A 14,566-nucleotide genomic window follows, 5' to 3' on the forward strand; every position below is an offset into this window, starting at 1 on the left:
TTCCACAAGTGGAGGAGTATCACAAATATTTAGTATTCATGTCTAAAAGAACTTAAAGGATTGTAACCAGTTACTGAAAAGACCAAATCTTTTTCATGTGCTTCTCAATGGTGGGTCATTCACCAGCTGCCGCATGAGGCATCGATATAGGTCTGTGGACCTGGTCAGAATTAACTGGGTCTCAGCAGGCGAGTTTGTGGGCAGCTGGTTGCACTGGTCCAGCAGCTGCCGAAGGAGTGAGGGCTCACTTGATCTTTCTTCCCCTATTTACAGCTGTTCAGGTACTTTCCTTCTTTGCATCAGCCCTGGAGCTGATCATACCTCTTCACAAGGGACTTTAATTAAACTAATGTGGCAAAAACATGGGTTTGTTGAATCCTCCAAGTGTATTTTGATGAGTGCTAGTACTGACACCAAGAGTACTTTGATGAATGTTAGTCCTGACACCAAGAGTATTTTGATGTGTGCCAGTGCTGACGCAAGGGAGGTGGCAGCACATGCTGCTGAGGGGACACTGAGGCCTCCTGCTTTCAGCAGCAGCGAGCTGTGAACTTGCTCACTGTGCCCGAGAGGACCTGACCCTTGTGGACAGTTGTCTCATAGATGTTCCCATTCAGAAATTTCTTAGCATCCCTCTTTTTGTCGCCTTTGTTGCTTGCACTCAAATACAAAACTTTTTTTTTTTTTAAGCATCCAGTCTCCATTTATTCATGGACAGCCTTGTCTGTTTGATGTTGTGCCAATATTTTCTATATCTTAATTAGCTGTCTTCACATCTTGATATATGATCTGGTGCATTCAGATCCTCTCACAACTGTAGTTCTGCCAGACTTGGGGAGCTTTCCATTCCTGGGCTATCTCAGAAGCCTCTCTTTGCCTCTAGCCAGCTGAACTCTCTGAGCAAAGCTGTCCAGCACCTGCACGTGGTATTTGAAAATATGTCTCCCTTGGACAACAATATTAATCTTACCTCAGTTTGACTCAAAAGAAGCCTTGTTTGATGTATTCTGGGATGACAGTTGTGTTTTTCAGGAAGATACCCTGTTGATCTGGAAAATCATTTTGTCAGAGACAAGCACAGTCAGGTCTCTCTTCCTTTCAAACCAGGCACTCCGAAACAACATAATAGAAATTCCCTTTAGCCCTTAAGTGCATAAATTTGCTGTTTATACAATTGAATTTGATCCTCTTTCTGACATCCAGTCCTGAAGAGCATCCAACTGTTTCCTGTGGGAGTTCTTTCAGTCCTCCTCTGTATTTCCAATTTAGTATTATCAGCGTATTTCATTATACCACTCTTATTTTTTGGGCCTGGATTATTAATGAAAAAAATATCAAATTGGGCAGTTTGTAAGGCTGATAGGACTGGGTCTACTGTCAATGTTATCTTACTCTGGGCTCGCTCCAGGCAGTCACTCGTGCCTAAATGAGCAAACTGACAAACAAGTCTGTTTTGCTGGTGCCAAAGCTTTGGAAAGCGAAGCGGCTGCTGCCGCAGGAGCCGTATACCGTACCCAGGGGTGGGCTGCCGCCTGCGCAGGGCTCCCAAGCCCCTTTCCCGCTGATCCCACAGTGAGGACACAGTGGCCAAACCCCAGGCTCTGAGGTTCTCCTGTGCGCTCTGTCTCAGCTCTGCTGCTCTACGACTGTTTCCCACTGCCCCTTTCCTTCCCTCGCAAGACCAGTTCACTCCTGGCCCCCCGGGTGTGGTGGTGTTTGAAGCAGCAGCGCTCAGGGTGACCTCTTCTGCCAGGAAGGGTTGCACTCGTTGCCTCCGGTCCCATAGTTCAATAACCCCATTGTCATCTCTTCTTTACCAGCTCTTCATCTTTTCCAGTCTGATCACTTTTTATATGGGGTAATATCAATTCTGTATAAAAATTTAATCTAGACCAGAAATTTCACTAAACACGTTCAAAAATTTCAAATTCTTATTTATAACATTTGCTTGCCTGGCTTATGAGGGATAGAGCTCTGACTGGTTTGGCATGAGGTATTTTGGTAAACGTAGAGTGCGTTTTGTTTGTTTGCGTTTCCTCAGGTCTGATTATTTTATTCTCTTTCGTGTTTGTTCCAAAGCGTTGCGTGCTTTTGAGGCTAGGTTTGTCATCGCCTAGATAATTTTCTTCTGACGTTGTAAAAGCCGCAGGGTTACTAGAGAGAGTGAGCGTGAGTTTAGTTGGCAGAATCAGCTACAGATCTACCAGGAGAACCCCTGGCCAAGGTGTCACCCCCTGAGTACCTGAGCGCTTACCATACCCTGAGTGCGGGTGGTCTGAGCCTACTGGGCTGTGCAACTCCTACAGCTGATGGTTTTGTCTACCCATTCAGCACGGTCCTGAACTCACTTTTAGGATGTATGTTGGTATTAGAACGTCATTTCATTATTGTGCCATTATGTTCTTAGGAGTCTGCTGGAGGCATTTGCCATTTTCATTCAGGTGCAGGCTGCTGTAGCAGTGACTCCAGCTGTTTTCTCATCCTACTGTTAAAAAAAAAAAAAAAGCTTACCTGATTTCCTTATTGTTCCCTTCGAACAGAAAATAGAAGTTTCTTGAATTAAAACCATTATCAATGGCTGTCTTTGAGCATTCTATAAAGAAAAATCTCAGCTTTCCCTGCCTTGCCTTTTGGTATTTAAAATCAGTCTACCCCATGCACGGTACAACTCCACCGGAGAAAGTTGTTTTAGTGATTTTTATGCACATTTTAGGAATAGTATCCTGCAGCTTTTGCCCTTTTCAAATGTAAATGTTTAATCAGTGCTTGCTGAGAGAGAGTGCAAGAACACATGCACTAGGCTTACCGTTCTTTTTTTTTTTTTTTTCCTTTCAGTGATCTCCTGTCTTCTGAATATCTTGAGAGGCATATCGAGCAAGGTGGAAAGACAGTGGAAGTTAAAGTAAGAATTTCCTTTTTCTGCTCTGCCTTACATTTTTATTTGTTTTGCTCTTGATGATAATGCAAACTCCCTTGTTTTCCTAAAAGGAGAGAAATCTGACGTTCAGGTGATTTGCTTTACTCTTCTGAGGCAAGCATGTTTCCTGCTTTCTAACTTTTCAGCTTTATAAATACCACAACCCAGACATCATTGACAAATTCAGTACGTTAATTTTTATATCAAAATGGTATCCGTGAAAAATATATACATGATAGTTGTTTTTACTAATAAATAAAATTTACTTTCGATACCTGTCAAAGAAAATCTTTCTTGCTAGATAGCTTTTCCCCTTCTTACTACAATCCAAGTCGGTTGTTTTTAATGACCTTCTTCATAAGTGAGAATAGCAAGATTTACTGTATGATATTTCCATATATCTAGCTACCATTTGAAATTGAGGGTTTGTTTCTCTGAAGACCGGTTGATGTGATGGCTACAATATGTTTGCTACAGTTGTCTTCTAAGAAATGTCCTACTGCTTTTACAGGAGTGCTTTTGGTATTTGTACACAGCATGGGAGAATTTCCTTGAGTACCTTGTATTTGTTATGATAATATTGTGTGGAAGTCAGATTTAAAATTAATGTAGGTTATACAAAGCGTACATGAATATAATATATGCTGTGCATATATTGAAGCTCCTTAAAGGAGACAGTCAGGTCAAATTTTGTTCAAAATTTACATTTTATTTTTCAAAAAGTATTTTACTAAATCTGAGATTGCCTAAGTATCCTGGAACAAATAAGTTAACCTCTATAGCAATGTGAAAGCAAAAGTGGAAATGGACAGTGCACTCATATAGCCACTGAATATCTGAAGATGAGTTTCCTTTGGTTTATCCCTTTCTAGAGTTTGCAAGCTTGAAATCTGCTTGCTTTTTGCTCTCTGATAACAATCTGAATATATTATCAAGTTGAGACACACCCATGTTCCATGAAATTGTAAAGCACAATTTCCCAATCAGCTATGCTCCGCAGTCAAGAAATCTTGACTGAAATTCAGAACACGAGTCAAAGCAGAAATAAAGATAATAGCTGATATTAATAAGAACAAAACAATCCCTTTGTCTGCATCAAGGAGTATATGCAAGTGAACCAAGTTAAGCGTTCTGAGTCTCATTACGGAGTTAGGACAAATCTGGTTCTGATGAATAAGACTTATTCTAGCAGGTAAATATTTGAAATCAATGGCTCTTCTCATATAAGTAATGTCTAATTGCCTGGGGAAGAGAGGGCCAAATCGGGTCTTTAAAAGAAGGGATCAGAAAATGTTTTCTGCACAGAGCAGCTCCCCGTCTTCAGGGTGAGGGAGATTATTTCCCCTTCAGTTAGCAGCCGGGCAGAATCGTAGGGTGACTTCCACGGTTGCTTTTGCTGGCTAGCTTAGCGCTATGAGAGCTGCTTTAAATAAAGAATTGGCATTCATCATTGATCTGGGCTCGCGAGATGGACTGAACTGTGAAAAAAGGGTCACTCTCACTCTGTTGCTTCTCCCTGTTTGGCAAAGAACTGTCGTTTTCTGTCCCTTTGGTGGCGTTTTTGCCTGTCCCCGCTCTTCACTGTTCCTCCAGGCAGTGCCTGCAGAGGAGAGCGAGGAACACGTCTGGAGGCTCCTCTCACCTCTCGGAGAGCTCGGCACGGAGCAGTCCCAACTGAAGTGTGCTAGCAAGGGGTTTAATCTATTTTTTTCCTTGTTTTGCAGCAACTGAGCATCGGGAATCAGAGGAGATGATTAAATGTCAAAATATTCTAAAGTTCTCATTGGGCAGTTACCACCTATTTTTCAGAAAAGTTCAGATATCAAAAGATCTTCAGAAGAGTTCAGGCTGCAAAGTACCTTTTGATGCCAAGCACCGAGTGAGGCTAATTTCAATACTCAATAGCTACTTAAAAAAAATGCAGCTTCCTCTGACCAGCCAGTATTTTGCAGGGTACCAGTAAGTGCTCTGGAGAGCCCTGCTGGTCCCTGGAGCAGTGTTTGAAAAGCCCAGCAGTATCGGTTTTGCATTTGAGAAGCTGAACTCTGGTTTTAGTTTGGATGGTTTTGAAAACCTTATTGCAAATATAAAACGTGTTCATGATGGTGATTAAGTACTTTCAATGTCTGTGGTAACTGTTTTACAGTAACCAGACAAACCACCCTTAAATTGGTGCTTGTTACACACTCCAGATAGAGCATGAATAATAATAATAAATCCTAGCAGTTGCGCAAATCGGTTAGATACTTATTTAAAAATAGTTAGTGAAAGGGTGAAATTTATAAGTAAATCACAAGAAAGGCACTTTGGTATGCAGCCTATTCTTAAACAGAAGCAGGATGAGAGGTATTTCAGAAAGGAGTCAGTCCTGTATCACTTGCTTCAGCCGGCTGCTCTTTGCCCTCCTCTGTGTGATTTTTCTTTTGCTGTAGGCAGGAATGGAGGAGGCCTAGCAACATCTCTCTTCCTTCTTTGGTGAGAGAAAGGGTGACAGAAAAAATCCGTCTGCCATCCACTGCCAGCTGCAGGCTTTGAACGAGCCTTTTAGACCGCAGAGGCAGCGAGAGGGCCTTCCCTGTTCGTGGCCTTCCTAGTAAGGAGGGGTGGGGTGTATTTTAAAATACGTATGTTTTCCCCCATTCCATTTCTCAGTGCCGCAGTATTGCACAAACACGCAAGCAGTCGGTGTTGCTGGTGTGTCATCAGCAATATGGGGAAAGGCAGGAGCTTTAAGTCACTGGGGGAATGCAGCTGTACGTACACTCAGCATTTTGAGACTGTTACTAGGGTGAATATATCCAGGAAGCAGATGCCTGCCTTGGCTCATATGCAATGCAGAATTGATAAGAACTGCTTTTAACACTGTTCCCCCCTCATGGGCCCCCCTAGTAAAGCTTCCTGTTCTGCAGAATATATGGAGGTCCTCTGCCATTACTTAGGATGTTCTGGAGAGGAGAGGGGGTGGGGAAAGGGAGGAGCATCTGTTTTAAAATCCCACTTCTAAGGAGCAAAGGGATTTTTGTAGAGAGCAGAGTCCTCATTTTAACACAGCTTTTTATTAGAAGAGAAAATTTAATTTGATTTTTTGCTGCATAATCCATTAATAACTTGGGTCATTGTGAAGGTGGAACATGTTTATGCCTTGTTTTGGCAGAGTGTAAATATTTAGCAGTGGCAGAAGAAGGGCCAGGATGCCTCTTGGGGAGGTGGTCTTGTTGCTTTGGCGCAGTTAGGCAGCACCTAAGACATGCTAATTAAATCAGCAACAGTGTTCAATACTTAAGAAAAAGAAGAGGAGTTAGATGTTTGAATTATTTCTGTGTCGTTCCCCCCCCCCCCCCCCCTTTTACTTTAGCTCATGTCTCTTACTACTTAGGAAAGCAGCATTATTGTCCTAAATTCCCTCTGGAAGCAAAGAGAATAATCAATTAATAAGAAAGAGAAAAACCCTTCCTGCATTGCTTTTTCCTGATTGTGTCAGTCCGGATCATCCTATGCTCACAGCAGATAAATGCGCAACTTGTGTGTACTTTATGTTGCTGCAGTATATCTCTGTGTCCTTTTATCTCTCTTTTTTGTTTTTTTTTTTTGTTTTGTTTTGTTTTTGTTTTAGGTTAGCATTCTGTCACTGATGCTGTCAGTGAGATGAAAGGCAAAAAACAGCTGAGTAATTCACATTACTGGATTTTTCTTCCTAAGAAGGAACAACAGATATCTGTTCAGTGACATTTTCTCTTATAAAATGTTTCAGTTTTTCTTCTTTTGAGAGTAGAGGAATAAATGTTTTTCTCTGTATTCATTGGACAATTCTATAAGAGTTCCTAGAAAATTACTTTCTGAAACAATTAGGGAATGAAAATAAACCAGCACCCAGTCAGAGAACTTACACAGACACAGTTATGGTAGAAATGCCATGGGTTTTTTTGATGGCATATATAACCACAAGGGACTGTATTTCAGGGGTAATTATAACATTCTTAAGTATGATGGTATATAAACACAGTACATGTGCCATGGACAAAAAATTACATCAGGAATGCTCAAAGCATAAATCAACATTTCTTTTTGCTTCTACTTCAGAGCATGTTCATCATTACGATAGTGTCGAACAACATAAACGGAATAATAAGAAATGCTAGGTGCTATTTTTTGCTTGTAGTGTGGACAGAGAAGCTTGGGCCAGTCTTGCCTCCTGGTGTAAGATTTTACTGTCTTGAACCATCCTGAGCCATTTCACTGCCCGCCATGGGTCTTCAGGTGGCAGCTGCCGCCTCCGCAGCGGTGAGCGTAGGCAGCGCCGTGCCCGCTGCCGGCCCTTCCGCCCCTGGCGAAAGTGCTCTGCAGCAGGGGTGTCCCGGGGTGGCCTTGCTTCGCTGGTCGCTCTAATAGAGGTGCAGTCATTGCCGTTTGGGGAATGAGGGTTGTGGGAGACATGCATTTTAATGTATCGCAGCAAATGAGAGCCCTCCGTTTCTGGAAGGAGTCATTATTTCTTTTTATTGTGTGTGTCATTTGGCTAGTAGCAACCACGTGGTGCCTGTTATTGTAACTATTTTAATGCCTATGCACAAGAGGGGAAAATTATTGCTGTTCAGTGTCATGCTGTGCTTAAAACCCCAGCTTCAATGTGCCAACGACATATTTTTTGCAGGGCTACTTAAATGCCCTTTTTAAGGAAAATAATACAGAAGGGAGTGAAATATTAAGTGTTAAAAGGTCAAAGAAGGCTGGGGACACTTGAGAGCTCAGGGGAATGATAATGACACGTGTTGTGTTTTCTCTCAAACTCGCTGCTTCAAACCTGGTCCGCTTTAGGAGTCATTGAGGTGAATACAGTCCTTTGCCTGAGGTCAGCTGCTGTGTCTGCCGTGTCTTGACACCTGTGTTTCATGAGACCTTATTGGCATTCACGAGACCTAGATAGATAGCATTCAAACTACACATTGTACCACCACAGATACTGACTAGTCTTAATGCTACAATATTTTGAGGCGCAGCCTCAAATACTGAGGCTGAGTGGCCTGGTCATTTTAATGTCAAGGGGTATATTGCAAATTTTATAGCAAGGAGCTTCCATCACCACCTCCCGGTTTAAAGGAAATCAATACTCTGCCTGAGCTGCATCTTTTCTACTCGGAGGAATTACTCTGTTAATTTCTCTTCGGCCTTTGATAACTCACTGTTTCACAAGCAAAGAGGAAGGAGTTTCAACTTGGCAGAAAAGCCCGTGTACTAAGTATGCTTTCCTGATAGGGATTACACATTGTTTCTGAAAAACAGAGCGATAATTCAGCTTGTGTGATGGGGAGTGGAGTGCAGGAGAAGTTCGGGGATGGGAAGTTTAAGCATATGTTGATGAAGAAGTTGTTTGTGAAGATATCCCAGAGGTTGCCCAACCTCGTGGTGCATACCCTGGGGGGAAAATGAAACTAAAAAGGAACTAATCATAAATAATGTAAAACTGAAATATGGCCATTTCTGGCAGAGCTTTTTCTGCTGTATCCAGAGACTGGAGAAGCTGTAAGTAACAAAAAGAATCACTGTGGCTTATTCAGTAGAGGAATTGAAACAGGGGAATCCCTTAACATCATCAGAGCCCCTCTCCTCTGCTCCCTCAATAGAGCTGTACTTGCCTCATAGCAAGTCATTAATAAATCTAGGCCATAATCTGCATTTTAGTGATAGCAATAAACTAGCCAAAGAAGAACTGCATTAGGCACATTGGCAGGGAGTCTGTGAGTCTGACACAGATTAGTAGGGAATTTCCACAAGGCTGGTCTTCAGACTGCTCTCATTCAATATTTTCATTAATGACCTAGATAGAAAAGTATATTACTGAAATTTGCTGGTGGTACAAAATTGGGAAGTGTTTCTGTACACAGAAGGATCAGATGGAGAACTGGCCATTCTTTGGTGAATGAACGTGGATGAAATTTGATGGTACAAATTGCAAGCTCTTTCACTTAGGGACTAAGTTTCTTCTGTAAGCTGAGAGTTCATAAAATGAAAATAACACAAAAAGAAAAAGATTAGAGTGTAGTAGTGGAGCACAGAAGGGCTATAAGGTATGATCAGGATGCTGTCATGACCAAAGGAACTGATCCAAGAATATATCAGTTAAATTACTTCCAGTAGAGTTTGGATAGGATTAATGCTACTGTATGTGCTCTGATGAAGAAATGACAAAAGTGTGAAAATTTCTGTGCGTTTTCAGTTTTTCTGGATGTCTTTTGTTTAGCATTGTCATGCTGCCAGCCTGAATCAATAGGCATTGAGGAGTATCTCTTTTTCCTGTTTTAGCATTGTTTGAACTATAGAGACAATTCCTTTGGGTTTCAGTAAAGTGCAGTATAGTATCCTCTGTGGGATACCATTGCATGCTAATCCGTCATCAGATATAATGCATTTTTCTGACCTAAAGGTCCTGCAGGCTGGTACATTTAGCATAGATTTGAATTAAATTTTTGTTTATATCTTATCTGTTTATCTTTCTGCTATTACTAGCTTATTTTCTATGTACAGCTTGTCACTGGGAATGAAAAATTTAGAAGTGGCAGCTTTTAGTACTATGAGTCTTTCCCAGGCCACACTTTTGAATATGTTATACTGAAATGAGTCTTGGATCTTGACTCATATAGATTCTTGCAGGATTAATTCTCTTGTTTAATTATATTTAAGCAAGTCCTGGAGGAAAAAAAATCATCTGAAAGTCAACTCTGTCAAGTGCTTAAAATTTATGTAGGACTTGTGGATGTTGGCCCCAGTGATGGACTCCTAGACCTACTGACGTCAGTTCTCAGGTGACTTTTGCTGCCAGAAGGACTTCACCTTTTGAGTGCTCTCCGCCTCAGTTTCCCTCTGCTGCAGCAGGAGTGGAGCAGTCCAGTGTCTGAATTCATTGAAATGTCCTGTCAGACTTTGTGCACTTCACGTGCTTTTTTTCCATGAGATACGACGTACACGGGAGTAGGTAGATAGTGGCATACCCCAAATGTTCTGTACAATCAAGCCGTGTTTACATGCAAACCCTGAGTATAGCTAAGGCAAATGAACTACAGAGGTAATGTTAAAGTACATTAAAACCGTTGTAGATCTCTAATTAAAAAATGAAAGTATCCTTTTTGGGTTTAACTTAATCCCCTTGAGGGAGTATTAAGCTAAAGCAAACTGAAGCTGCTGTATGTTTGAGAGAGCGCTTCCGCACAAAACTTTAATGTGCTTTAGCTTGATATCTTTACTTACTTCATCTTGTCTGCTGTAAATAGCCCTGTCTCTAGATACATCTTGTTTCCTACAGATACGAAACTGTCGCTGTGTTATATATGGTGGAATTCCCACTTCAAGAGAAGTTTCAGAAGTAATGAAGAGCTAATAAGGAACTTTGATCAATGTTTTCCTCCATTCTACGCAGGGCTTTACCTTCTTCTGACCGATAGATATCGGTGTAGGTACATGCCAACAGGCCATCTTCTCATCTTCTCTGTTGTGTTTATAGTAATCTGGTACTTCACATGGTTACGGCTTGGCTTCTGAAGGCTTGGGGTTGGCTTATGAGCTAATGTGAAAGATTAGGGTGGGTAGGTTATAAAGATTTTTTACGTAGTCCCTTTAAATGTTTGCTCCTTTTTCTCTAGTGCAGACACACAGGAACAGTGCAAAGTAACTGTCATTACAATTACTTGTGTGGCGTGACTCAGAGAAACTAGGCACTGTTACAGTAGCCAACTTGGAGATAACAGAGTAGGGAAGAAGAGGTAACCAACCTTGTTCTCTTCTGCCTCATCTGCATTCAGCAGGTGATAATTAAAGCCATTTTCTGTAAGGCTGAAGCCAGGCAAGTCGAGGGGCTGTTTCCCAAGCAGATGCTAAGGCAGCTCCCTGACCAGATGGCATTGAGCTGACATGAGCTGTCCATCCATACCCTGCAGCTAAATTCAGGGAGCATCTTCCCTTGTAGCTACTGGGCAGTAAACACAGCCCTCGATAGGCCTCCGACTCTGGAAGCTGGGCTAATAGCATTCACCATCTGCTGAAAGACCTTACCGTGAGTCACAAATAGTAAGGCAGTTTGAGTCAGTTGCCTGCGTACACAATCCCATCATGTCAGCACCCGTATGTTTTTAAGGATGTTGCCAACAGTCTTAAACATGGGTATTTTGTGGTGAATTTTAGAAGCGGTGATGCTTTATTTCTAATTTTAGAAATCATATTTCTAATTTCTAATGTTCTGATTTTAGAATTCTAATTTCTAATCACCTAATGTCACTACTGCTCTTTGGCTTCCAATTATATGATTACGTGTGGGAGCTGTCCTGCAAAGCGAGGGCATCATTTAAACTTTCAAAACCCTTGGCTTTCAGGAGTCTGCAGTGCAACAGAGCTAAATCCAGAAACCTACTCCACAAAAAACAGTACCTGGAGTTGTTACTCAGTTGTGTAAGGGCCAAGTCTGTGCTGCCTCGGGCTCCTCTGCTGGGCAGCACAGCCATGCCAGCAGGGCCCCCTCCTTTAGTGAAGCATATGGCAACTAAAAGAGATTTTCTCTTGATGCGATTGCACTACCCTTTTGAGTGGCACAGGCCAAAGTGCCCTTTGGAGTAACCTTACAAACGGAAACTCATCCATAACAAGTCATTTGCTGCCATAGAGGGGAGATCAGCTAGAGGGTGGGAATTTTCTTCTGTTGATATTTCTGTTGCATTGTCTTAGTTATCACTGGGTTAAAACTTGCGCAAGCATCAATAATTTGGAAAGAGATCTAAGTGATGATTAAGCAAGCAGTTTCAAAGCTTGTGACCCCGCAATGGGTAGCTCTTTAAACAGCTGATCATTGTCTGGCACTTCACAGCATAGTAGCTTAGTCGTTAGCTTGTCTTCTGGGAGCTTTCTGCTGCAAAGAAAGAGGGAGCTGTATTAGTAGGATCTGAGCTAGACTGGCAGTCTTCATTCCTTTGGACTAATGAGTGTTAGAATAGGAATATATAGCTGCTCAGAAGAGGAAGTTATTAATTTTAGGTCCAGTATGTAGCATGAGTTTTAATGGCAAGTACCTCTCCTAATTGCAGAAAAAATGCTTACTTGAAGATCCGATGGGGTGATTGGAAAGCAGATGAATGAGCATCCTTAACTTTCCTCCCCTGGGGAGGTCAGAGTATTTCTGAGGTGAATAACAAACACCTTCAGCATATTGTCAGCAAATTCTTTCTTTTCTGAGACTGTGGAGAGGAATGAGCCACAGCCATTACTAACTGTAATGGCTGCTCTTTTTCTTTACTTATTTTCCTCCTCCTTTTTGAATATTGATTAATGTGTTTTGCATGTCTCTTTTGTGTTTACTCCAGCAGTTGGTGCTTCTCTGACAAGGAATAAGCTGTCTTAAGGGATAGGAATGGAGACAATTTACTTGCATTGCTAACAAATGGGCAAAGAGCTATAGCAGTTCAGAGGGCAAGAGAGGTGTAATTCAGGATTTTATTACAATTATCTAATCTAAGCATGAAGATCAAGATCAGGTCACAGGCTGACCCCTAGCATGATGGTCCATTTGTTGTAATTGATCCTACCACAGGGTCATTCTGGAGTTTTTTGTTTTTGTAGAATATCATTACGTTTTTAGATTCCCCAAACTAATAAACTTTGTATTTAAACCCCCATATTTTCCATATTGCTCTTGGAATTCACCAATAAGGATTAGAGGTTTTGTGAAGGAAGGAGAACTTAGTGAACTGGGGAAAAGGATGAGTGCCACTGGGACTTCAGGAAAATTTATCTTGTGCTAACCACACCTTGAAGAATGGCTACGTGCACCTTGTGAAGGCAAAGATATTGCTCTTTTTTCTCTACAGGAGGATTAGACCGTTGTTGGATGCTGTGCAGGGGTGTGTCTGTGTGTGTTGCGAGGAGGACTATAACAAGCATTGTCACAGAGCTGACATTGTCTCAAGATAGAAAATATTTAGCCTAATTTTCTATTGGACTCTGACCAGCCAGTTTCAGTATTGGAGAAGAAAGGGATAAATATGGCTCTCACTTGTGGCTGATGTGTACATTAGAAGAGCTGCATTATTTCAACATTGTCTGAATACGAAACCGTTGTCCAGCGGTTGACAAAGGCCAATGTAGAAGTTTGATTCACTGAGATAAGCAATTCCTGTCTATTTTTTAGAGAGTAACAGTGCTGTAATAGGGCCTACGGGAAGCTGATAGCCCTTTCTTTAGACAAAATTCTTGATGCTGTGGACTGGATTGTAGTGCTAATTTCATCCATGGGAGAAGTCTAATTCTCATGTGGCACTGGAATATTTTCAGGAAAAACTGAAATTGCTTGGTTTTTTTCAATTCCTGTCATGCTGCTACAGATACAAATAGAGAAGAGAGAGAACCCCAGTCCTTCAGTGAGTGTTTCCAAGAGCAGAGCAAAAGCAGATATTGTGATGATTGTATTTAACCTTTTGGTAATCTTAGATCTTATATATATTGAGATTCTTCCTGTAGTACAGGTACTACAGTGCCTGCTCTAAAGGAGCTTTAGCGCGTGTCAGAAGCAACAAGCATTTCAGCAACCTCCCTACTGCTGGGAGACAAAGGAGGAAACTTCCTCTCCCAAATCACTTATGCTGTACAGAAAACATTAACCTGTAGAGTCTGCCCGGTTGTCCTAACTCGCATTGCAGAACCGCTCCCAAACTTTATAGTTTTATGTTCTTCTCTCTTCAGATGTTTTGTGAAGTGAGCTGCTGGAATTGAGTCTCACAGACTCCCTAAGGTACAGTGTACAGTTTGCCCCCACCGCACAGCGTGCCACGTGTTACTAAGGTGTTTTATCCACTTGAGATGCTCTGGCAGGGCAGGTTAAGCAATCACTTCTCATTCCAGAGCTGTCCAGTGGTACTGCCCTATGGTTTCACTGCATCACTTCTTTTTAATTTGCTGGGAGTGTGATAATTAGGTGATAGTCTGACACCACCCCAGAACTTAGTTTAGGAGTATCCTGATGGTAGGGTTTCTTGTACTGAAGCGTTCTCTTACAGTTTTAGTGCATCAGATATTTGAAAAATAGCCATTTTCATTTAAACCCATTAAATTTTAATATTTACGTTTGAGGTGAATTACATTATCACGATAGGAACATGCAAGTCCCTGTGTAAAGATATCACCCATAGGTTAACATATAGAAATAAACGCTTTGTATTGGTGAGGATGAGTCCCTGAGACTGAGATCACAGTTACATTTCTGTCTCTGCCTGAATTAGCGGGAATTTCAGTAAATCAATGAGCTGAATTGATTTGATTTGATTAAATAGAACAGAATTTGTGTATCTGAGTTGTGTTTTTCCTAAGCAAGAATTTAAAGCTATTTTTCTTATATTTTTCTTTCCTAGATACGTATGTAGAAAACTTTGTTCATAGATTTATTATGGAGTAAGTTAAGAAGTACTATCATGGGGTGTTTACTTAATTCTCATTAAGAAGATCAAAACACTTTTCAGCCATAGGCTTGGATTCTTAGTATAAAAAACCGTTCCTCCTGGTTACAAAGACATGATTTTGCAAGCTGTTGGAGCCTGAATTCTATTTCTGATACATATTAACTACATTTTATGAGGACAAACCAATCTGACTAATTACTCCAAAATCCTCCTACAGATA

General features: G+C 41.3%; 1 protein-coding gene across 7 annotated transcripts in view; it reads left to right on the top strand.

The window, feature by feature from the left end:
• ADAM22 (ADAM metallopeptidase domain 22) overlaps window positions 1-14,566 on the top strand; it is a 139,826-nt gene that overhangs the window by 60,676 nt on the left and 64,584 nt on the right. For all 7 annotated transcript variants that reach the window (XM_068934735.1, XM_068934736.1, XM_068934739.1 and 4 more), the window contains exon 3: window positions 2,836-2,902. The gene's annotated coding sequence lies outside the window, so the exon portion shown is untranslated. The remainder of the gene's footprint in view (window positions 1-2,835; window positions 2,903-14,566) is intronic.

The sequence above is a fragment of the Struthio camelus genome, chromosome 2 (assembly GCF_040807025.1).
Source record: "Struthio camelus isolate bStrCam1 chromosome 2, bStrCam1.hap1, whole genome shotgun sequence".
NCBI lineage: Eukaryota > Metazoa > Chordata > Aves > Struthioniformes > Struthionidae > Struthio > Struthio camelus.